Source organism: Varroa jacobsoni, unplaced genomic scaffold (genome assembly GCF_002532875.2).
Source record: "Varroa jacobsoni isolate VJ856 unplaced genomic scaffold, vjacob_1.0 scaffold_474, whole genome shotgun sequence".
NCBI classification, from domain to species: domain Eukaryota; kingdom Metazoa; phylum Arthropoda; class Arachnida; order Mesostigmata; family Varroidae; genus Varroa; species Varroa jacobsoni.
Window position 1 is genome coordinate 1 of NW_019213376.1, and position 23,593 is coordinate 23,593.

General features: G+C 41.5%; 1 long non-coding RNA gene across 1 annotated transcript; it reads right to left on the reverse strand.

Annotated features, from left to right (window-relative positions):
- Window positions 1-71: 71 nt before the first annotated feature.
- LOC111260771 (uncharacterized) lies at window positions 72-17,649 on the reverse strand. The gene is made up of 3 exons (XR_002680543.2): window positions 17,586-17,649; window positions 16,951-17,157; window positions 72-6,515 (listed from the first exon to the last, which is right to left on the reverse strand). It is a non-coding gene; the product is annotated as an uncharacterized LOC111260771 (long non-coding RNA).
- Between the last annotated feature and the right edge of the window lie 5,944 nt (window positions 17,650-23,593).

A 23,593-nucleotide genomic window follows, 5' to 3' on the forward strand; every position in this document is an offset into this window, starting at 1 on the left:
ACAATGCAGCACAAATGCAGAGTATCCAAGCGGGAGACTTCGTTGGGGTGGGACACCTAGATATATATATATATATATATAGGTACAGGGCAAAACAAACAGCCAATATATACACGTATAAGAGATTTTCGTATATTACGGATAAGCACACACATCCGACACTTGCACCCAGTCACCCATCCGTCACAAGTACGGATGGGAACTGCCACGATAAAAAACGAACGTGATAACAGGCTCCAAGAAGAGTAATCTTCATTGGAGTTTATCACTATGTCTTCGAGCAAACATTTATAAATTATGACCAAATTATGGCAGTCTATGACCCCTATTACGGCAGTCATCTCCAGTAAAGGTTGCGTACATTTTCGCTTTTCATAGCCTAAACTTTTCTACTACTGTTTAATGATAGAATTACTGGCTGGCTTAACATGCTAACTAGTTTCTGGATTGAATCACACGACCACCCAACAAGGTCGCGTTTACCAACTAAATGTTTTTACATAAAACTACTAACTGAATGAATTTACATTAAAAAAAATGTCTATATATGCGGTCTGTATTTAGGTTAAGATTGATTATTTTTAAATGTATTTACAGATAGCAGAGCTTGCCATGCAGGCGGCAGCTGTTGCCATACAATCTAGGGAAAAAAAAGTGTCACAGCTTGAAAAAAGGAAACGGGAATAAGGTGTGTATTACTACGCTTTCGATGGCCGATTTTTTCCATTGGTCGGCAGCGTACGCCAAACGGGATGAACACCAAACACACTGAACAGAAGTGATGTTTACGAATCAGGAGACGTTGTGATGTACCAGCAAATAACGCTACCATTCCGGCCATTCGTTCACACGTCGAAGCGTTCTCACTTCTCAAATGATTTTCACTATTTTACGCTTTCTCGAAAGCTTTCAACAAACAATAATATTTACAATTTTTTTATATTTGAGATGAGCTGTACTGACGACCAGTCCTGACGCGTTAATGAATACGCGACAACAGTTACCAGACTCTGATTGACGGCCGTTATCAGCTTGTAATGTACATAAAGCGGCTAATCTAACTCTTTCTTCTGAAGCAATATTTAGTACAAAATTTCATATACGCGTAAATAGGAAACGATTTGAGTTAATCGAACCCATGAACGCACTGTTACGTGGAAGAGCACGGCGACGCATTGTTACCCCTGCCCGACAGCCCCCCGATATGGTTCCGCGTAAACACAGTGAATCGACTATTGACGATACGGATACGATGACCGCTAATCGTCAAAAACAGATAAAACGTTTGTCTTATCTGGCAGGCCATTTTTGTTTTATGTGGCGGCAAAATACGGTCTACCGGAATCGTCTGCTATGGATTTAGCGAGCTAATATCTTAAACGTTCCTTGTGGCGCCAGTTACAATTTTAGAAAATAGATTCCCTAGACAGACCCAATAGACTACACATCGAAATACAAAAGTGGCTTAAAAAGATAGAGACAATGAAAGAAAAAAAAACAATCTTTCGTACGATTTGGTATTGCGTGTCCATCTTGTTCTATTTTGTTCTCCTAGCAATACTCGGTACGGACTTCCTGTCAGGAAGGATAAACCTCTACCACAAACATCCATGTTTATATTATTTATTTGAAATAAGCCTCCGACAAATGAATAGACTAATATGGGGAAATTCACTTGGGCGATTATGAGCGGGTACTCGTTTACGTCATTTTTGTTTTGCAAGCAAATATAAAGTGATACACCGTCCAGCTAAACGTATCCAATTATTCTGTTTTATTATGTGTCCAATTAAAAAGTTCACCCACCAAATATAATAACACAAGTGGATAACAATAGATGCTTGGCAGTAAATATAGTAAAATCTCGTTTCTTTCTCATCGATCAGCCGTTTATTGGCGCAGACTTCCGTCATATTTTTTACGCCGTGAGCATCGGTGGTTCTTGACATACTTCTATCAAAAAAACACTTCCGATAGAAAGCCTTAGTTATTTTACTGTCGAGAGCGTCTATATGTCGAGGAAAAACAGACACGTAATTGACTAGGTAGTATCCTGATGTCAATAAATTTTACAGAAGAATAATAGAAATTCGTAAACAGCTGCTGAAGAAGCAAATGATGAACGGAAAACTAATGCCAGAGAAGGAACAGTGCCGACTCGAGGGTTACTCGATTCAGTCTAAAAATGCATAAAAGGACTATAAGTAGTCCTTGTATTTCGGTCAGGACATTAGTTGAGAATAGAATTTGGCGTAACTAACTAGCCAGACCGTATCGCGGATAGTTCGTCAAGACCTCAGGTACATGTCGTATATAATAAAAATTAGGGAAATTCTCTAGGAAAACAATAAAAGAACAACAAAGAAAGGGGATTTACTTGGTGTTATTTGCGTCTCAGTTCTCTCGAAGGGGAAGTCTCCTGCACTAACTAAAAAAATATGTATAATCGATGTAAAAATGAACTTTAGAAGTAGTTGCTCAAAAATCTAATTTTGTCTCAAAAATAGAGCAAAGGAAAAAACGTACGGCTCTATATATATATATATAATGTCTAAAATATAATAGAAATTTTTAGGCATATATTATAGCTATGAATTATTGATTCCATTAGGAAACAACGTTTCGTTTTAGCAATACAAAAATTATTATTCATTTATAATATTAAACACCCTCTTCAACTGTTCCAAGTACTGCCAGAGGATATATTCGTTCAAACCACACATTTACGGTTCACCTGGTAACACAGCACTGGACGGAAATACACCATGGCTCTGTGGCAAGCCATATACAGGTGCATGAGAGTTAGGTGTACTATGGAATGCAGCAGTTACTCCACCGATGGATTAATCGATGAAGACTAGGAACGAAGGACACTATCGTGCGCCTTAGCTGCGGCGGACAAGAGAATCATGTTAGACATTCATGAACGAAAGACTGTCCTTGAATAAGTTCCTAAGGCTTATTAAAGCAGGTCCTGCATCTGCCACCTAGCCTCTTTGTGAACAGCCTAATCTCGTCGCAGTCCGCGGCATCTATCGTCTGCAGTTCTACGCTACCTTCTCATAGGGTTATGTCACATTTTCTGACCGTTAGCACCACCGTTTGTATTCAATATTCGGCCGGTCTGCCAGTAGCTGCTGTTAGCCCTGCGGTCCCAAAGCGCGAACAGTTTAGCGACTGGTTTCGTACTCATCTAGCTAATAAAAAGTATGTACAATTATTGTATGAAAATAAATTTCACTTCTGGTGTTGAAAAGTGACTTCGGCAGAGAAGATGGCAGCGGCAGGATCGAAATACTATGCCAAGTCCCAACAAATTCGGAGCGGAACGAAATATTCGGCAGTGAAATGTCAACACAGCGTAAAGTTTCCTAGGTATTGCAGAATACGGAGACCACCAAGTAATTGTGAGAAATGGCGTTTGCATATCACTGTCCTGAGCAGGCAAAACACGACTGTAACAAATTTGACCATTTCGCCCCATTGGTAGTGCAGCCAATATATTTGTCACAACAATTTTGCAATACATACATGTAGAAGCAAAGGAGTTGCTCCTGTAGAAAGGTACCTTTAAGTATTAAATCTCGGATGTCTTCGGCTGCGTTTATCGTTAACAATCGAATCAAGCCCGAACGACCGAGCTTGTTTCGCTGTGATCTCGAGAAGAAGGCAGTGACTTTTCCATTCAAATCAGTGCGTCTAACACCGGCAAAATCATTTACGGTAGTCAAAAGCTAGACGAGTAGGTTGTTAAGAGTAGTTGACGATGTCTACGGTTTGACATAACACGGGACGTTGATTAGGTTATGTTGTCTATTTAGTGAAGAATCGACTGCTGAAGGCGTTCCGGTCCACGGCCACAAGGACGGCGACTACCGTAACAAACAGATGAACCACACAGATTATTACCACACCTTCCCGCCCTTCCTTTTCCATTATTTTTCATTGCCCCAAGCACTTTTTTCCCTAGTTTTAAATCTCATCTGCTTCGTTCATTTCTGTAACATATTAATTTTTTGAGCGATAAGTGTCAACAGTATTGTTTCGTTACTACTATTAAAATGTTCGATGATTTCCTTCTCGAGTCGCTGTCGATGCCACGTTAAACAGATGGCCATTTTACACAAGAATTATATGTTTTCTATCGACACCGGCGTCTAGCGCACTTTTTAGGCATGTTCCCATCGTTACCATTGAGCACTGTGGGATTTGCTTTTTTGTATGAACATTGAAGCAGAATTTATTACCGCCAGCCTTTTGCACGTGTTTATATTGAGAGCAAGTGCAGTCACCTCGCCGGCAAACCATCGACGAGGTGGGCTTTGCCTTTTCGCGGGATCTCATAGTGCAAATGATTCTTTTTTTTCATCGTCGAGACCGAACTCTTTTGTCAGCGAAGCAGCACATTCCGAAGTAACTAAGGTACGTTTTGGACCGTTGTACCAGGATATTACTATACTATTGAAACTTTTAGTTCTCTAATCTTACCAAAGTTCCGAAAATTTGGTGGCTCACAATCAATCATCTAGCCCAATCAAGTTTCAAGTGTGATTTTAACCGTAACAATGTGCCTGAACATCAACGGAACAGTTCGAATTTTGCGTCATTCAGGGACAGCCTTCAAGCGTCGGACGGCTGGTTTCTACCACAAAACGAAGCATGTCCAAGCTCGCTTTCGAAGCCCCACCACCATTATGTTCCTCTATATTTCGCAAGCAAACACCTTACTATTGTACCGTCACGGGCCTTCCCAGACGCCAAATCAATTAGACCCCGCGACGGGAAGCTGTGCAACGCGTCGAAGTCATACAGAGCAGCCTACGATGGGGATACCCCGAGGTAAGGTGACTAGATACTTTTTTTGTCAAGGTAAAGCAAACAAAATCGATTGTAAATCTAGAAAACGGACACTTTACTTTACCCCTTTTTTTCATGTGAAGTCTAAACGAAGGTCAAGTCAAGGCGGGAATACACTTGCAAGACGATAGAAAGAACATGGTATGCACTTTTTTTCAGGAAATCGAAATGTACTGACGCTAGAATCCCTTTACCGATGCTACCAATGAACTGAAATACAAATGAACGTAGCCTACAGCAATGCAAGCAGGATCGTCTGGGCCTCACGAAGCCGTTCTCGCAAAATCCTAATAGAAATATATGATATATTCGTAAAATGCGCAAAAAAATAGCTCAGTTATTTACAGTCGTGTGCCACCTTTTACCCTGAACAAAAAAAAACGGACACGAAAAAAAGATAATTATTTTTAAAAGAAATCATTAATAATAACAAACGCTTTTGATGTTAGGTTTTGTAATTAATAGAGAATTAACACGTTTAGAGTAAAGTGTTGAACAGAGACGTAAAATATTCCCGGGAAAATTCAACTACGTTCCGCGTCGATTTTTGCATCGCCAAAGTCGCATTTTAAGTACTTCATTGTAACTAGTCCACCTGCATAATTTGTATGTCGGCCTCTTTTCAAGTTTTTCAAGCTTGTGAATCGGGGTCAGGCTGCGAATCGCTCTCGAAAGTTACGTGGAATAAATATGCCGATCAGGAATGATTCGATCCGCGTGTCCTAAAAATGCCGCTCATCTATCTGTTTTAATTTAAATTCAGCAGTTAAATTCTGTCCCAGTTTATCCCTGTACGTATATATGAAGTATATACGTACAGGGGTGTATGTATATACTTTAATTCAGTTCTTCTAATATAATTACACGATTGTTATTATTAGTTATGATTATTTTTACTACTTTCAATATTTAACCGCAGTCTATTGGTCCAGCTGATGATACCCACTGAGATTACGGTAGGTCCTTTTTCAGCCAGCTTCATTTAAAATAGGCGGCTTCCAACCTCACAAAGCAGACAAATCTATTTGATTAATGGATTATAACTAGGATTGGTGAGCTGAGCTGGGCCGTTAAATAGAAAGGCAATTTGGTCTGCCGATTTCATCCTTAATTTCTACAGCCTTCTTTACTTCTGTCTTCAGCGTTCTAAGGACATCGCCTACCGTCACATTCAGTAATCCATAATTGATTGCTATAGCATCGCTTATAGAAGACGTTGATTGAGTTATAAAAATAACAACCGCATTACGTCAATGTAATCAATGTCTATCAATAATGGCCGAATGGGGGCTCAGATTGCTCATTCTAGCAGGAGAACAAACAATAATATACAGCAGGTACGTACTGAGCAAAAGTATCATACGGCGTCGTTCGTTTTATATCCGTCTTACTATACGGAACGGGTAGATAGTTCACAAGAAAGTAATTTCTCCTGCACCTCTTAGATTCTTCATTTAGCATGAAGGCAAAAGTGATACAGTTCTGCCAGAGTGGAATGAAAATAGACAGCGTAACAACGTCTTCGATGGCGGTAAGGTCCTTCTTCGACGGCCGCAAGCAGGAGCAATGGGTCTAGTTTGCTTCGCTAATCGGCGGGTCTGACGTTGTTCGCTTATGTGAGACTTCACCATGAATTGAGCACATACAGAGCAGACGTCCTACAAGGTTACAGGCAGAAATTTTGTCGTTAGTTAAGAGCTTTTCTTTTCTACATCAAGCCACATCGACAATAAGCTTGTTCGCTATGGAGGATTTGATCTCGATTTCTTCTGCTGACAGTAACTTCAGTTCAACTATGAAAAAAAAATTGTCATAAATGATCATTATGTAGGTGACGCACTAGTCGCAAATAACCTTCTCTCCATGCGTTTTTGTCTGGGCCCTGCGGTAATCTGACTATACGAAGCAAATTGTGATTCATATAATAAAAAAGTAAAAAGTAGTATTAATAACTGCAGTAATAATACTACTGCTTTTACTTCCTAGTTACAGGGATTATAATTGGGCCATGCAATATAACCTTTCTCTCAGTCCCCTACTAACTGTGCACGAAAACCTATCGACCCTCGACTATCACAAATATTGTTGCTCAATGAACACGGTTGCAAACAAGCTCATAACAAGAAACAGTCTCTCTGTAACTGTAGAGTTAGTTAGTCCAACGGACAGACAGAAAAATAAGGAAAAAGATTCGATAGCAAAGTCTAGCTGAATATATCCAGTAGTTCTCCAAGTAGTCCTATGAATGCTCGTTTTGTTTGACTCCATCCATTCGTCTCATATCATTCTGTCGATTTTAAAATGCCCTATAAATGAGGGGCAAACGATGATTTCAAGCAAAATTTTGACTCAAAGAAAGCCTCTCTGCACCAGTACAGGTACCTACAGTGTATGGCTGGGAAAAAATTAACACTAGCGTTGAATCAGAATCATGGTCTCTATCACGGCAAATCCCCGAGACGGTTATAATCGTCCCCCGTCATCCAATTTTCATCAAACTATCATGCTGTGCAAAATGTCTTCTACACTTCAAAACCCTATCGCTTGTTTTTTTTATTGAAAAATGAGAAAAACGCACTTCAGAAATAATTTCTTATTGGCGGATATTTGCAAGTACGACGTGTGTCTGAACAAACTGAATCGGATGATTATGGTTAAACTGTATGTTACCATTGATTGATGCTGCAGCGTATGTAACAATAGAATTTATATGAGAAAAAAAAACATGTTTACTCACACACATTGCGTATTACGTGTCGTTGGCCATCCAAGTTCTGCTCTTTAATATTTGTATAGCCATATCTTTTAGTGCTATAAAGAGGCAATCGAGGTTCGCCGCATTTGTACGTATAAAGAATAGATTACATTGCCCAATGACGGTGATGTACATAGGGATTGATATTTTGATGTCGAGGGTATAATCAAGATAAATAGAGCTTCACGAAGATGCACGATCAGAATCGGCATCGAAACATCAATAACAATTTAGGTCAAATATACAACGCCATCCTGTTAATACGTGCTTTGCAAATACATAGATACTGAACTCTTGTACAATATTAGGCTAAGACCTGTGAACAAGCAAATTTAGAAACCAGCGAGAAACGTACGCTACATAGCTCATCTCCTACGCTGCGCAAACCAATGACAGTGGGCCATCAGAGACGTGAACGAAAATTCACGTCAGGTTTTGGTACAGTTCCCAGTCAGAGTACGCAATCAACTCATCGAATGAGCCACAACGATCCAGCTTTTGTCATAAGAGTGGGTCAATCTGGAGCTTGCTGCTCTATACAACGCTATATTTCTCCACAAGTCTTGGCTATCCGCAAATGGTATTGTTTTAGGAGATTCGTATGTACTGCACAGTAATAGACAGAAGGTGCACGATCTCATTTGCCTGTCCTACTCTGCTAAGTCGATTCTGATGTGGTCCTAGAGGTACCCGATCCTTTTTCTGATCGATCCTTTCGGCTGTTAGATAAGCCATATAAGAGGAAATTGTGTGATCGTTTTCAGTTATTATCTGTATTATCTGTACAACATGTTCGGCTTAATGCGATAAAAGGGTCGTATCATTGTTTACCTACTATGTGTTATGAAGTGCTATTAACAGTATTGACTTTAAGTAAGTGCTCGTCGCGCACGACGACAGAATGCAGCCGACGTTCGGCTTCACAAATCTTTTCCTACTCGTGCCTTTCGACGATTGATAGCCGTATACATTGTACGAATGTATTCATTTATCGTAACGCATTAGATACTAATACGCAGATCGTCCGAAGTCGATGAGTATCGCATTGTTCAACGGACTTTGGCTTTGGAGCGCTACCAATGTAATACATTTTCACCCTTTAATATGGGATGCGATTTTTGCTAGTGACCTTTTTGTTTTTCTAATAGAGCCTGCCACTCGTTTCTATACTTGCCGATGCGGTAGATGAAACGCCATCGTCACGAAAATTATAGACATGTGATCCAGCTTGCATACTGTTGATAAACGCTATGCTTGTATACGGGTCGCTACGATGTATATTGCCTATGGAATAACAAATTATATCTACCAACTGTTAATGGGTCAGAAGACTATGAAAAAACAAGGTGACACAGAAGAAACATTGTACAAACATTATTATGACGATTATTATTACGGTAATCGCTTTCTCACTACAACCTCTGTAAGACAAGCTGCACTTCGTACAATGCAGCAATATTTTCAGAGGCCGGTACGATATTCCCGCCCTTTGACCTCGCAAACACAGTTCCACCAAACAGGAACAACGTTGTATTTCTTCTTTAAAATGAAAACCTTTTGAGTGCTAACTTTACCCTGAGTTGGCGCTGCCTAAGACTCGCAAGGCTCATTTTAAAGCAGCGCAGCCAGAATGCCGCATTCGAGGGTAGGCCGTTTGATGTAGTCGGATTTACTGCGATCTGAGTGAAAACCAACGACCTTTTACGACCTTTGAAGGGATGCCGGAGCGGTGGCCGGTGTCTACAAAGATTCGCATTTTACTTTGTCCGAGTCGTTCCCCTGCACCTTTTGCAGTCACAGTTAATAGGGGCAAATGACGACTGCGTTCCCTCGAACTGTCGAAAAAAGGCGCTGCCCCCTAATCCCATACTTGCTATGACAAACAAGCCGTCTCATAAACTATGACGTTTGATGAATAGTTAATACTTGTATTATATTTGTACATTACGCCAGCGGCCGACGTGAGCTTCGAGTGCGGCCGCGAAAAGTGCTCAAGTGCATTCTTTTTTCTTTGGAACCTGATTAAACATTAACGCTATGTTTGCTGACGTGTGCTCTCTAAATTCGTCTACACTCAAGTCCGAGACCATTCTAACTACAAAACGCAGTACCGTTCTCAGCCGTACGAATTTTAGCCAGCCCTCATTCTCTGACGGCAATGAACACAAAGTCGTCATTGCACCGCCCAGCCGTAAGCGCATAGTGTAATAGCGATTGCAAGCAATGAAGTGCATTGAGGTGTCGATCTTTGTACTTTACTATTGGTCCTATAGATCTAACATGTACCTATGTCAACGTTTATCTCTGTGTGCATCGTATCATTCTGTGGAGTTGGCTAAACATACCATTTAGGTGGTACAAAGACATCAGACGTATTCTTATATTTCCTACTCGAAGCCATCGTCCACGGCATGACATACCAAAGATGACTATTTCAGATCAGATCAGGACAACGAAACGTGACGGATCACAGGGAGAAGGAGACGACGATGAAATAACGCTGATGTGAAAGCTGTTATTGCTGTTTGTGTTAAGTAGATCGTCACAGCTGGCATGCAATCTCTTCATAGCACTGTCACTGCAGTTGCCGGCCCCAGGGTACTAACGCGTCATTTTTCAGATAAACTGCAAGAGCAGGGCAGCATGTCGAACGTATTTCGGTTGAGCATCCGCTGCCCCAGTCGTAATGCATGGGCAAACTACTACAGTTTTGCATATAGGCTGATACCGTGGAGTCGACAGGTCCATGCGCATAAAAAACTAGTTTGCTTTCATTCACTATAGGTGGAAATGATAGGTTTTATGCAATACCAGCTACTCAGGCAAAAGGTGATCTACCATAACGAGGATTCAAGTACCAATACCACAAACAATCTCAGTTCGCTGCTGATCCTTCGATGCCACAAGAAATTAATGCTTGTGCTTCAACCCTGCTTTTTCCAGCTAATACGAGAAGCATCTGTTTGGATGTTTATGTCCAAACGACACTTTATATTGTTATTGTCGTTTAACTATCATACAGCTTCATCCATAGCCTTTTTAGATCCAAAATAGGTGGTAGAAAACAAACATTTGTGGCATAAACTTGAACGTACGAAGACTGTCGATGACGGATGCTGGTCTGATCTGCTACTTTTTCACAGGTGAACCACGGCCTAAATTTCTCCGACCTAAATGTCAGCTAACTTTATTTATAGCCGGAGTAGAATTTGTAATTCCACGTATAGTATTTAACTTAGCCCATCCTACTTATGAAGATCCACTTACTATACGAATTCTCATTACCTGTATGCAACCATGGCATGACCAGGCGGATGACGTATGAGCGTAACTCGCGAGCACCGGGTACTGCCGCTTTCAGCCAACAAAGTCAAAAGAAAATAGGTCTCGCGGGCCTCATTGACCAAGACACTATTGTCAGTGTCCATTCGCCGACGCTTGCTCTATTGGTCCGTTGTTCCGCGATCCATCAGCTGACCGTTCTCTTTCGCATGACGTTAATCCTTGGCGCTTAGAGATTTTGGCTTGTTGCCCCACAGAAAAACCTTAACGCCACAGAATTCACAATGGCGGCTGCTAGTATAGCCGATACTTCTGCGGCTGCTAGCAACCGTGGAATCCATGCAGGAGCGAAGCAGCAGAGCTCCGATCGAAAAAGCCCTTACGGGTTAAAGAGCGAATGGCTAACAACTATCGAATCAACCGAGCCAGTCAGCAGATCTAGCAGCTGCCCTTCGACGACCCTTACAAAGTGATCGTGGCCAATGGCGTCCCCGTCAGACAAGCTTTTCGGATGGTTGTAAGGCCATCCGAGAAACAAAAAAATCAAACTTACACAAAAATACACTTCTGCTAGCTTCGATGTTTTTTAGCGCAGTCAAATTCTCTGCTTCTCTGTTACTCTTAATTCCATTATATAATCGCGTCAGTAGCTATTCAAGGCGGATAAAAGTTTATTTCCTCCTTCTGCCTCTTGCCTAGAGCTTCGTGGGACGTTACCGATAAGTAATAGAATAGCTAAAGAGGACGCAAGAAGTAGAAACAATAACCTTGCTACAGTAAAAAAGGGTGTGGCGGTAATGGCCTATTAGAGGAAATCGTATGCAGCAGCGCTATCAGTTGGTGGCTCAGATCAGCAAAGAGTTAAAGGCTTAGGCCGTGTTGGCAGCCACAGAGGCCGAGCTGATTGCCAGTCCTAAAAATTCGTTTCGGACGCGATGAGAACCCTGCCAGTGGCTAAAGCGCAGTTACAGCGCCCTTCTGATTTCCTGCTTAGTCCTGCAGGACACATGAAGCCCCTATCGCCAAAAAGATCCAAATTTGCCGTAGCCGTGGATAAGTAATACTGGTAGATATATTATGAATAGACGGAGCTCTAGGTGAACACATGCACTACTATACTTACGCACAGATTCTTCGAGACGAATAGGCAGGCGCCCACATTTATATGGTATTCTATGAAAAAGCGTCACGTCACGCCATGGCGGAAGCCTATTATTAAGAGCACTTCCTTTGAGCTTAACAACATACGGACGTAGTAAAAGTCGTCTATTGTGGCCAAGTACATATTTAATTAAGCAATGCAGTTAGACATTATATATATAAGTTATTATATTATAGACCTACGTATCACTGAGGCGGCTGCCTGGTGCGTTTATAATAAAAATTATAATCGAGTCTGAAAATCGCGGACAAAAGTTGAACCGTTAGTTCGGCAGTGATATTACACGTAGCTGTAGTAGTTCAGTAATAGATAAGTAGAGTTCTGTGCACGTGTGTTTATAATACAATTGGACCGCTCTTATATAACCTTCAGCTCTGATGAATGGCATTCTGATCGTGACAACAAGCTCCGTGTATATTGTTGAATACGCAAGAAAACCGCACGAACACGGCTCTATATATACTATATAGGTAAACTTCCACTGCTATTTGATGATGACTTTGATCTGAAAAGGTCTGTCCTTAATTCCTTCCTGCTGTCCGGCACATGTGTGGCCGATGGACAAAGCCACTAACCGTAATCACATTTGATGGATATTTTCACAAGTGCACGAAGCTGGATTGAGGCGTGAATGCTCGTTTTAAGCAAATGGCTTGATTTTTACCGCAATCGAACGATGCTTGTCGACATGCGACTGTGGAAACATGAAATGTGCCGGTTATAGGTAATTTTCAATAATAATTCTTACATATAGAGTTACGTAAATTTGTTTATTAAAATGATATATATATATATATATATAGTTTGATCTCTCGTTCCGCTTTCCATAGTAATTCCTACTGCAGAACAAACTTCGAACTAGCAGAACTTAACTATCTTTTAATTAGAAGATGCGGTGAGTGTCTTTATTGAATCTTTCATTTCGCCGCTAAGTAAAAAGAAAACTATGGGTCAGAGGTGTGAAAGACATGTCAGTAACACTATAAATACGCCAACATCAGCATCAATTCAACTATGAAATTACCAAAAAAAGCAGTTCGATATCGGTCAGCTCGCAGATGACTCGCGTGACCAGCTAAGCGGCCCCAATAGCACCATAGCGAGGTCAATTTTTAGCATAACACAATAGGATATGTGACTAATACTGTATGGTATAAAAGTCCACTAACGGCATCTATAAGGAATAAAAGTGCACTAAAATCATATATCATATGCTATAAAGTTATTACAGCAAGATATTTCGTTGCTGCTATCGCCGTACAAAAACAAGCGGCCTCTGTCAATCCTCCCCGATCCATTAACCCACCATTAACTTGACAAAGGCAAAGCGTATGAGACAACAGTAAAGGAAACGTTAAAATATAAATACTACAATCAATCAACAAACCTTTTGAAAAACCAATATCTCTTTAGGAAATTGCTAACAACAGCATTATCCATATGTAAAAAAAATAGAAAGTCTAGCGTCCACTGATTCGGTCCTCGCCATCGTAAAAGCAAACGCCGACGGCATGACCGGCTACCTAGACATTAAGAACCTAATTGAGTTGCTGCAGCATGAATCACGAAGCAAGCGGCATTGTTGTATAATTAATTAATCACTTCATTACTAAGCTCGCATGTATGCTTTTCTTCGTATCGGAAAAACCTAAATGTGAGCCTATGTAAATGGCAAGGAAGGTTCCGTTGGGTAAAACGTAGCAGAACTTTAAAATACCGTGTTATTAAATTGAAGCTTATCCAAGTGCTATTCTTTTTCTCAGCAGTTAATACTCCATCTAATAGTGCCAAACGCGAAATCGGGCTCTATCGAAAATGTTGCATCCGTTTTGTACCATGGCCCTCACTGTACTATTGCGTAGACCGTTAAGCAATAATAGTCACACAGGCGTACAACTGGGTAGTCAGGTTGACGGCCTGCAGGCGCCCGAGCAGGACAAATGGTAACATCACTTCCGAATGGGTGAGTCAACGATTGAGCAAGAGAATAAAACCAATAAAGCGAAACAGGCTTGCGATCTATTCTTGGTAGTCAATATCCCGTTGTTACGCGCAAACTAAAGTTGATTATGCATGTATATATATATATATATATATATAGGTAGCATGTCCGTAGCGGGAGAACAGGTGGCCTGGGAACAGGGATATGAGTGGTTGCTAATCAAGACACAGCCAACGTATTGGTACACCTGGAGTATAGGTATCTCGACGCCCGACCGTTCGGACCCGGTTCTCGTCGGTTTCGTTTCTGCAAGCTTATCTGCAGGCTTCATGAGTTAGGGTGGGCCGAGCAAACCCAAATTTCTGGCGATTATTCTAGCAGAGGCGAAGGCAGTAAAAAGCTAAGAAGAGGATTCTGCGTTACATCGGTACCCGGCTGGAACGCGGCGGGCGTCTACAGCCCAGGGCAGTTTGCAGCGGTTACTTGTAGAAATGAAATAGCACTTTGCCGCTTTCCGCTCGGTCGCGAATTCCCTATGGGGTTGGGTGTTCCACAAGAGTTTATGTCCATTGATGTTCCGTACTGGATGCCCGAACTCTCGCATGTAAGGCAACGCTGACCATGTTCGACTAACGAAATGGAACATTCGTCAGTTAAGCGCCAGCCTATCGGGAACACCAGTGTGTAGAGTTGAAACGCTAGATACGAAAGCTACGGTCGGCCTATACCAAAATATCTGTGCAATCAAGTTAATCTGGCCGCGATTGACACCATTATGCTGTACTAACGAATGGTAATGATACACAGAAATGGCGTAATGGCCATGTTGACATCGACTTGAATCAACGCTAAGATAGCACAATTGTTTATATCCCTAACGATTCTATACTATGGCGACAGACATTGATCAACAAACCGATACTGTTAAAGATGCAAAGTGGTCAATGTTTTTGCGATTATGGTCATTTTAGCATTTGGTCGTGGCGGGTCTTTTTAGGGTCGAACAAGTACGTGAACATACGTCTTCGTTTCGTTTGTCATCGAGCCTCGTAACTTGCTCCAGGTTTATAAATCACGCTCTCGTGATAGCTTAATAGGTAGGCTATTTGCCTGGTAGTATTAGGAACACGCTGGAATCTAGGTTCGAATCCGGGCGTTTCGTTTCGCGTTGAGAGCTAGCCTGAAATCCCTAACAGTAGTACTGGACGTAGAATAAAAAGGCTTACAAAGTACATCACTCTACGGATCGAAAAAGGAAAAGCGAAAAGCGGCACTAACTCATAAGGTCGCGAGGGGCCAACCATGCATGCAAAATTTCGGGCCTAGCTAAATACAGCAAAGGACGAATACAAAGACATAGGTCGGGAGATCTCAGAGATCTGAGGGACGTGAAACACAAACAAATAGCCAGAATAAATTATATTTCGCTTTTAACCAACTCGCCAGTGCAGAATTACTGGGATAAATAATCACATTATCTCTCTTAATTGACTTCCTATGTCATATATAACAAACGGATACATTTACTTTAAAAGGATAAGCCGTATGAAGCGAACTGTCGTAATACGTCAATGGCTTGACATTAGTTATGTTTCAGGAAATTCAAATTCGCTCTTTTTAGTCGGACAGTTGATTGAACCATCTTTCTTTTATGGAGTTTTCCCTAACAAATATCAGACGTCATATCTTGGCGAGGAGCTACGTCAGGGCGGCTTTATGCCATAGCAGACACTACGGTCCAATGAGCATGAACGTTCACAGGACGCATCTATGTACATGTGTGTACTGACGTAATGTCGATTTCCATGTACGTAGAGATTTCAAGAACACTTCTACATTTTTGCATTGAATGCCATTCTCTCGATACCGCGTATCGGTACGTTGATGGACTAACCAAGCTAGAGCTAAAATTCTCTCAGTATAAATACACTTATGTATATTAATGAAGGTAAGGTAAACAATGGTCATTTCCGGGGCAACACACAAGCGTCAAAGTCGATTGCACCATAAACGGCATCTCTAAAATGAGCATCATTCATCGAGCGTAACGACTGGCTCCTATTCGTCCCCGAGTAAAATTCCCGGTTTATACACCGGGAGATACTTTCCAATTGCCCGATCAATTATCGACAACTAGAAGCAGCTTCGTTCCGCAGAATCGCTCAAGCGAACCTTCGTGATTCAAAGTAGTTTGTTCCGACGTAGTCTTCGGCTTACGGTAGGCCGCAGCGAGTACTAAGTAGTATACATAAGTTGTAATTATAGGCTACAACTAAATTGAACGTAAATACGATAGAGCACTACAATTGATAAACAAATACAAAACAAATGACCTTTCAATCTTGAAGCTCCTCCCGAAACCTTCCAGACATGACAATAACGGTAATACCCACATCTCTTTGCCGATCTTCATTCTGTTTTGACAGTTACATCTGGATCCGATTTGATATGAAGTGGAAAGCATCCGGTCCTTCTAAATTAATTGCGAAAAAAACGTGTGCGTTTTCGGTGAACGGTCTAGTCATTACACGGTAAAATAGAAAGAGCTGGGTCGGCGCTTATGAATAATTCACGTGCACAGACAATCGCCTCGTTACTTATCGTTGTTGATCAGGCGTACGGTGTACCGTAGTTTTGCCGTTAATCTCCTTCCTTCTCACGATCCTTTCCGGCTCCATAAAAACTCGATGATATCTGCGTCCGCACGTTCTATAATCTCTCGTTTCTAACAGATAGAAGAACATTTTCCCAACTTCATCTGGTTCGATCTGAGCTTAGCTACTGTCTACACTGCAGGAACGTATGAATACTCAATTTTACGAAGCTGCACATTTCCATGTTCCAAATGTAGTACAGGCCCCGCTATAATGCCTCGAACGTAGCAAAAGCATAGGTGATTTTGTTAGACTGGATTTGTTAATTTCTTAAGCCCAGTTATCGCCCCGTAGTTACCTGTAATCATTGCTGTCTATAATTGTGAAGTCACCCGGCTTAGAAGCGCTTCAGCATTGCGAATCCTTTTTATGCGTCACGAACCTTTTTCGCACTTCGCCGACGTCTCACAAATATACAGATGATCGTACGTTACCCGTCGTTGTACGTCCAGAGCTTCGAATATCAACAAACACAACCTTCGTCTCGGCGGGAGTTTAACAATGACTAAAATCAAACAATAGTCAGATCTCGTTACGCACAATTCTATATCGGAACTTCGACTCGTTTTGGCTTAGCTTGCCCGTCGTTTTCTGCAGGTGTCGTTGAACGACTCAACGAAACTATCGATGCCATCATGAAAACGACACTAGCTCGACATACTACTAAGCAATCGTGTAGATTTATCTAAAACGCTGTATGATTACGATAACCTCCTTTAGAGAAAAAGCCTTTTCCTGCATCAATCGGTGATCAATTCGCTAATCAGCTCAACACCAACGGCGTATACTACGAGCATTGGAGTCCACGAACGACGAAAAGAACGAGCAAGATTTAAAGTTAGCTAACTCGACTAGCTGCTTTCTACGTATGCTAGTTTATGGTTGTTTCTGCCGGTCGACGACCGATTAATGGCGCCAGGAACAGCTGCTTACCGTTAGCTGATTCCTGCGCCCTCTGCGAAATCTAATCTACTAATGCTACGGCGTGCATTGCTGGATATATGCAGTTGACTTCGCAATTATATAGTAGATTACTAGTACTGTTAAATGCAGAGCTTCGCCGGCCTGAAGCTGTATCAGCGCTTAACGGCTGCTCTGCTGCGCGTTGCTGGGCTGCCGGCACTGCTTAACGGGGTTACAGAGTCATCCGTTCTGTCTGTGACAATCGGCCAGACGCTCGCCATCGCCATCGCCATCGCCGGCGTCGTCGCGTCGGTGCCAATGGCCCGCACGAAGAGGCAACAGTAACGGCAACTATTCCAGTGGCTTTGGCGCCAATACTCGCCTTGACGTTTGCCTGTTACCGCTGCCACTCAGACGGTAGACAGAGGGCCGCAAGAGATCTGCTAGTTATCGGGAGCAAAGGTCTCGGAGAGCTTCCTTTAGGTGGTAGCGAGCGCCGTCGACCAATACCGGTCGCCACGGAAACAGAGCGGCAAAATAGTTAGCGGCCATAGTTGCTATACAAACGGTACGGAGCTAAGAAAAAACAATTCGTTTCTATTCTGGCGAGAAGGAATCAGCTGGGGCCAGTGACGGTGGAAGGGGCTAGTGACATGAACGCCAGTTGTTTGAGCCTATTGAAAATCTAAGCAAGTCATTTTTAGAGGTTGGCCTATTCGCTATCCTAGGTAAAAACGTGTACAATGTTCTGTCGGACGACGGCTTAAACTACTAAATCTAAAAACAACATAAGTGACATTATTAGATAGGGAAAGGTAAACTTCTTTGCGAAAATGCCACGAACCCCTCATTTAGTCCCCGCCAACGATATATACTACAGCCAGGTCCAGTTAAATAAAGAATAAGTATTGTTGTGCATTATTAAGCCGATAGTTCTGTGCCGGTTTCTCCTTCGTATCTTGTTCGCGCACTTCACACAACTTTCATCGGCCGAACCCGATGGTAAAAGACACGGCTACCGCAACTGCCACTCCGTTCTGGTCAGCCATTTTGCTATACGTAATTTGAAATATTTAGAACAACTTACAAATGGTTCAGACATTTGCGACGTGATAGGTCATACGTGGTCTGAAGTTTCACGTCAGGTGTTTCAGCAAACGAAAAAGAAGGTGGGAAAGGTTGCACGTAGAAACATACAGAGCTAAATGGTAACCAAGTCTTCGTGAAGATTTTCTATTAGCGTCATGTGTTAGAGTTATTCATTTTGTTACGCCATGCAAAGTGATTACTCACTCAACATATACGCAAGCCTGCCTGCCTGCGCTGGACTATCAGATAGGATAATGAAATCACCACATGGATTTTAAGGAAAATTGTATTGAATTTAATCAGCAGTACCAAGAAGGCCAATGATTCGATATGACATCCATTGATCAACCAAAAAAAAGAACAGGAAACATATGTTCTGTCTGAAGGTTTCCTTTCCGAAGCCCAATAGCTCTTAATGTCGATATCGCTTGAGGTGCGGCGATCGCATGGGTAAGGATCATGTACTGATCGTAAAGTGAATATAGTGAATTAGAAAGAAAAAAAAAAAAAAGAAAGCTATCTAAAAAAAAGGCTTTCGTATAAGCGTCCACCTGAACAGTGTGTTGTAAGAAATATCTAGTGATGTATGATATGGTAGAGCAAGATGATACGAGTACGAAAATTAACGGCTGCGCTTGGTACGTCCACGAACGAACTTGATCAGAAACAGAATTTGAAAGGCTTTTCAGCGGCTGCCTCTGACTAGAATGGGTTCATTGCCAACGTATGTTAATTTGTACAGCCCTCAATATCGGATGATTCAGGACACCTTTAACGAAGTATTAGGTTGTTCAGGCACAGTTCAAAACGCCGAAACTGGGCTACTTCGAAATTTACATTCGCTTCTGTAGATGATTTGCTTTTTTCTATATTAGAAAACAGTGAATGAATTCATAGTATAGACAAGAAGATAAAAGCTCATTTAGAACTTGAATGCTATATAATCGGCTCCTCAATTACGCTAGACCGTAACAGCACTTACGTAGACCAAAGTCAATCTGTGCTTTATAATTAGTAGTCCATAATAAGTAGTTTAATTTGGGATATATGCAGTTGACACGGAACATTGCAGAGGGTATCCCGTATACAACCCCTTTGTTCAGCTGTTGAAAGTGTTAATCTGTCATACTGACCATGAATAATTTTCCCATATTTCTAGTATACATAGAACTTCTCCCTGAGAGGCAGGGGCCGGCGCCGTTTTGAAGAAGCGCTTCAAATTTATTGCTTACGGTTAACAAAGTCCTCCTATGAAAAGTGGCAACAAATAATCGTTTATATGAACCTATTCTATTTTATATAGAACCGAATAATCACAGAGTTTCTTATACGTTTATCTGCCATTACGTCTAGGATATAGCTAATGCCAAAGATCCATGAAACAGGCGGCGGAATTATCTAATTCTCTTTTTGTATTTAGGTTACAAATATCCGAACTATATAAAACCTAATTACTATTATATATGCAGTACGTAACGTAAGCGGACTAATCTGCTTGGTATTGATTTTGTTAACGCTGTACATCTATTTTCCGTAAGTAACTAATTGTTCATAGTACTGCCTCTCATCAAGAAACAGTCCTGTATTTGCAGGAAACTATTACATGCGGCGATATCTCTTTGAAGAAACAGTTTAACTAACTAATTCTTGCCGCGCCTGAGCAAAAAGTAGCTGCTTTTTGCGAAACAGTGGCAAAGTCTAGGAAAGTTCCGAATTAAATCTTCAGTTGCTTTGTCTTTCGTTTCCCGTGTTATTCTTTTTTCGTTACTCAGTCCCCCCCTGTCTGCCTGCCTGCCTGCCTGGCTACTAAAACACACTTGTTTCGCTGTGTACGTGTACGTACAGCCCTAGCTACTTATGAACTCTATCAGTTCTCTATGAAAGCAAAAAGCTTTTGATAGATCTGTGAACCATACAGATTAGCTGGGACAAAAACATGCTGGCTTCCAACAGTTTATTGTGCGGTAAAACAAAGGCGCGTTCTAAAAACCTGCCAGGAAGACGGACCGTCTGACGATATTGTAAACGCATTTATCTTATTCGGTGATATTTAGAGTACCTAAAAAAATCCCTATTTCCTTAGCTTGACTAGGTACAGGACGCCCACAATCACTGGTCATTGCTATTACAATAAGGGCTGATGACAATACCCAGTCGGCACGACTGCAGGCTGTGCATGACGCCGCAGTGTGATAGGAACGTTTACTTCATGTATATGGCATTAAAAATAAGTGACACTTACAAAACGCTTTTCCGAGCGAAAAATATCATTGAAGGCTGCACCTCATTATCAGCACTCACTAATCGAAATACAAGCAGACATGGAGGAGATGTTACTATATTGGGTTTTTAGTGCGATCAAGCATTCGGTAGGAATGTAGGGTCCCTTCTCAGCTGAATTTTGGTATTTTACAAACAGAAGCAATTTTTTATGTAGGCAAACTGTTGCTAATGGCAAACTGGTATATAGATTTGCAAGGATTACTTACTTTCATTTGGAGGGGCCAGTAGCCCTTTATAGGTAACCCTGCTACGGGCAAGTCATATTAATGACGGGCTTTTGGAAACCCGCACTACGGCTCCAAACGAATTAACAAAATATTCTATCAAAACTGAATAAAAACGCGTTCGCTTCATTCCCGATTTCTCTCGACGTTATTATGTACGGGTAGACTAAGAAAGCATGTCTCTAACGTAGTCAATGCACTGAAGTTTCGCGAGTTTGGCCTAACATGTAATACTTTTCTCTCCCTTTAATCTACCATGCACCAACAAGTCTTTCGATTGTGTATGTTCGATCATAGTGACTATAGAATCCAGGTCCGGCCTTCGTCTTCCTTTTCTATATGATTTCACACTCATTTATGATCTAAACGACTTGAGGTAAATGGTAGTAGTAAAAGCTCTGAATATGACTTGCTACAGGGTCGCTTCGTTGACAAGGGCAAAAGAGCTACGATACGATAGCGGATTGATGCTGAGTATATTTGTTAGTCGCGTTTATGGCTGGAATCAGTACCGATTTCCACAAATTGGCTATTAACTCTATCGCAAGGAATAGCTTTGTAAAACTGCTCTAGATAAACAAGAAAAAATGATATATTTTTTTAAATTGATAGATGAGATTTAATCCGCCATTTTTTCCCTCCACCTGTTCTAAGCTGTAGCATCGCGGATGATTCCAGTCCATATTGAAACAATATAGATTCTCTGACGAAATTCCTTGCCGCACAGGAGGGAACTCGCGCGAAAATTGTCTGTACGATTTGAAATGTTGGCGCCACTACAGGTATATTAATAAAGTTCATTGGCACATAATGAAAAATTCAATTTAACGTGCAAAGGATATTAAAAGCTGCCCGCCCATACGGAGCGTTTATCAGTGTACTTGATCTGCTTGACTTCAACCAAGTGTGTTTTATATATATATACGTATTAAAATGGTACTAAGAATAACATTCTATACTTTTTTCTGGAGCCTGGAGAATATGGAAGTCGCAAAAGAAGGTTCCACGCAGAATCTCTCAATGAGGCTTGAGCGACCTTTGTGGTGAGTGTCCCTTAGGTTACCAGTACTGTTCTACTTGCATACGCTCGTTTACTTGATCCTACTGAACCAAAAGCAGATCCTTCGCGTTCGTTTTAGTTTCTCATCACCCTATTTGGCCTAGTGTAAGACCTGGAGATTTAGCCTAACCTTGTTGTTGCGAGCAGCTCGGTGCCAGACAAGATGTTGAAAGTCAATAAGAAGCAATGTTTCTAAGCGTTTTTCTTCCAGGTAGCGGAGGATCTAGACTCCTATTTTTTTTTAACAGAAGGCAAGGAGCTCGTGTCTAGCTACATGTACGCAGCCCATCGTAGGCGGTTTACGAGTAGTCTGCCAGCCATTTTTCCTTAAAACAAGCCTCGTCGATTTCGATTAACCACAACGGCAAGATACCTCTTCTAAGTCCGAGATGATATATCTGAGCCAAGAAAACCTCTTTCAAAAGTCCTCTCGTCTATAGAGTCCTTGCCGTACGTAGCACAAATATCCCAAGCTTTTAGATTTTGGCGAAAAGCAAATCAAAAAAGATGCTGGAAATGCTTGAAACAAAATCGATTTTTAAGGTACCGACTCAAGATGAAATTATAATGAGTTGAAAAAGGGAAAATATATATGCTTTCGGACAGAAGAAAACAAATAAACAGTGGGTAGGTAATAAGGGAAAGTGAAGAAGGGGTTCCCCCTCATTCACGCATCAACCTTAGAAATATCACAATATTCAACACACGATATCGTATCGTCACATAAAGCCATGGACTTTCAATAACGTCTTCTCGCTCATCGAGTCGGCCCTCCAAACCGGCGAAGCATTCTCAAACAATCTCAGACAGAATCTTACGCGTCTGGGGTACCGTAGACATCTTAAGCCTCTATCTATTACTACGCCTCTAGCTCCTGTCTGTACCTTTTAGCGGCCGTCTGTTTTATACCTTTGTATATATGACATTTCAGCATTTGTTAATGACTTAGTAGCTCTCACAGTATACATATGTCATCACGCACCAGAAACCTAGCAAATACTATATACTAGTCTCGAGCTGCCTGCCGCTTCCTCGGATTAAAATTGCCCCGAGCCTCAGAGCTTCTCTTTTTTCACGCAAACGTGCTTTCTATATTTTGCTTTATTCAGAAGCAGTTATCGCGTTTGCCATCACAGTCGTCATAATCTTATAATATTGCAAATCAGGACCCATTTCGGGCACCGGAGGGTAGAAGTACGGTAAGGTATGCAGGGCAAGGCAGCGAGCAGACCCTTTAGACAAGCACAATCGCCATAATATACTACGAGGCAAGGTATCCTTGATCTTCTGTACTCCTGAAGACGATGCTATGTATTGAAGCTGCAAGCTTTCTGTACAGACCACCGCGGCGCAATACCGGCTGGAATAGTCTTATTAAGCAA